The sequence below is a fragment of the Sciurus carolinensis genome, chromosome 12, assembly GCF_902686445.1.
Source record: "Sciurus carolinensis chromosome 12, mSciCar1.2, whole genome shotgun sequence".
NCBI classification, from domain to species: domain Eukaryota; kingdom Metazoa; phylum Chordata; class Mammalia; order Rodentia; family Sciuridae; genus Sciurus; species Sciurus carolinensis.
The window spans coordinates 75,967,339-75,969,941 of record NC_062224.1 but is presented as its reverse complement, the minus strand read 5'-3'; the positions used below and the strand labels follow the sequence as shown (position 1 = coordinate 75,969,941).

The window sequence follows — 2,603 nt, the reverse complement described above, 5'->3', positions numbered from 1 at the left end:
TTGTTTTGTCAAGTTGTTTTTATTTTTTGTAGTGCTGGGGATTGAACCTTGGGCCTTGGGCATGCAAGTGCTTTATCACTAAGCTATACCCCCAACCTTTTTTGGTTGTTGTTATAGTTGTTTGTTTGTTTGTTTGGTCTATTTTTCTGAGATGGCATCTCATTAAGTTGCCTAGACTGACCTGAAACTCCTAGTCCTGCCTCGGCCTTCCAGATAGCTGGGATTTTAGACATGTACCACCAAGTCCAGTTCTCCTTCGGATTTTGTTTTTGTTTTTGTTATTTTGGTATAGGAATTGAATCCAGGGGCGCTTAACACTGATGTCTTCAATGCAAGAACTTATAAAGTATCTTAGCTAGAAGTACAAATATGCTGTATCATATAATGTCCAGAAACAATTTTTTTATAAGCCCAAAGTCTATGCCTTAAGAATCATGAGCACATTGAGATTCAGGTTAGCATAGTGTAAGAAATGGGAGTTGGGAGAACATGCATTCTTTTCTTACTTTAACACACCATTCAACACAACAACTCTGGTTCACCAAAGTCTGTGTTGTGGGGATTCCACACAGATCTAGCAATTCTCCAATGAACACGAACTGGGTGTCCTACAACTCAATTCAATCTGACATGGTCTCCCTGGAAATAGCATCATATTCCAAAAGCTAAATACAGGACCACCCTCCACTTTAGATCATAGTTGAAAGTCCCAGTTTAAGACTTTTATTTCTAATCAACTGGCTACACCTTGGGAGATCCCATGACCCTTCCCTGGGTTCAGTTAATTTGCTGAAGCAGGTCCTATTTACATTTACCCACTGACTAAAAAGGATATTGATACCGAGCAAGGGCCTGCTGCCTGACACACACAGAAGCCTATACTGTGGCATTAGGTTTTGCAAGAAGAAAGAACTTCATTGAAAGGCTAATCGTGTATGTATGATATGTCCAAATATACTGTACTGTCACATATATTGAAAATAAAAAAAATAAGAGATAACAATGGGGTTGGGGTTGTGGCTCAGTGGTAGAGCACTTGCCTGGCACGTGTGAGGCACTGGGTTCAATTCTCAGCACCACATATAAATAAATGAATAAAATGGAAGTCCATCAACAACTTAAACAAAAAAAGAAAAAAGAAAGGCTAATCAATAAGAGGCCAGGAACAGAATAAAAAGCACAATCCTGTCCCTCTATCAGTTGGTATTGAGGCAATTTATAGGAAAAGAGAGGGGAGAAGCTGCATGTGAGAAGGGACAGTTTTAGGGTTCTGCTATGCAGGCATAATGGGTCATCATGAGATAGGGACCACCAAGAGGACAAGGACAGATGAAATTTAGCTCAGGACCTTACCCATTAAAAGTATGGTATGTGTTCTTCCTTCCTCTTCACTCTCCCAAACAATCACTTCAACCACAGAATCCAGGTGCCTCCTAAGAGCCAGGATGCCTTTGCTCTAACGTCTCCAAAAATAAACCAAATGATGAAACAGGCCTATTGGGGATCACCACAAAAGGACAAAAGGCAAACAAACTGCTGGTCCTTAAGCTCTTACTCAATAAAAGCATGGCATGTATTTTCTTCCACCCCTGCCCGCTGTGCTCTCTCTGCAGCTACAGCAGCCCAACTTTATTGCAAGGCTGGGATGTTTGTGTAGACTGGCATTTCCTGGGATAAATAAGTATTCATTCCTCAAGGACGGGATGCTTGCACAGAACAAGCATCCTGAATCTCTTAAAACCATGCTCTTGGTCAGTGAAAAATTAATAGGCCTGGTGGTGGGTGTATTCTTGGAATCTCAGTTACTCAGGAGGCTGAAGCAGGAAGATTGAAAGTTTAAGATCAGCCTGGGCAATTTAGTGGGACCTTGCTTCAAAATAAAAAAGACTGGGGATGTAGTAAAAATAAAAAAAAGATGGGGATGGGTAAAGTGCCCCTGGGTTCAATCCCAATAATGAAAAAAAAAAAAAATTTACCAGATTCAGCCTACCCTAAAAAAAGAAAATTGATAAGACCTTATCTCTCCCTTTGTTTGTGAGAGCAGCCTGGTTTCCCTTTAGTGCTGCCTCCCTTCATCTGAAGCCCCAACTTAAGCCTTGCCTGTGTGTCCACATCACTTGGCTTGAATTCATTTTTACCATCAGAAAGTCAGAAGCTCCCGTTTCCAGTGTCAATGACTCCTCTAGACAGGTTGCATGTCTCTTTTCAGGGGAGTTATATACTGCATCAGGGAATCTGAGCTTGTGATGTCAAAAGGACATTGACCAGCCTAGATGACATCTGTGCATGTTTATTTATTTATTTATTTTTAATCGTGGTACTGGGGATTGAACCCAGGGCCTTGTGCTTATAAGGCAAGCACTCTACCAACTGAGCTATATCCCCAGCCCCTGAAAGGAGAGTTTTGAACCAGCCCTGAGTGAATTCTGGAGGCACTTCTGGAAAGACAACTTAGGTCCTTTGTTATTTAAGGAATTTATGTCCAGTCTTAGCAGATATCAATATTACAAAGGAGTCAGATGAATTACCACAGGGAAGAGATACATAGGCAAGGTACGCAGGAAGGGGCAAGAAGTTTCCACACCCTCTGCCTACCACCCTCC

General features: G+C 41.5%; 1 non-coding gene across 1 annotated transcript; it reads right to left on the bottom strand.

Annotated features, from left to right (window-relative positions):
• Positions 1 to 2,312: 2,312 nt before the first annotated feature.
• Positions 2,313 to 2,385, bottom strand: Trnai-uau (transfer RNA isoleucine (anticodon UAU)). Its single transcript has one exon. It is a non-coding gene; the product is annotated as a tRNA-Ile (tRNA).
• Between the last annotated feature and the right edge of the window lie 218 nt (positions 2,386 to 2,603).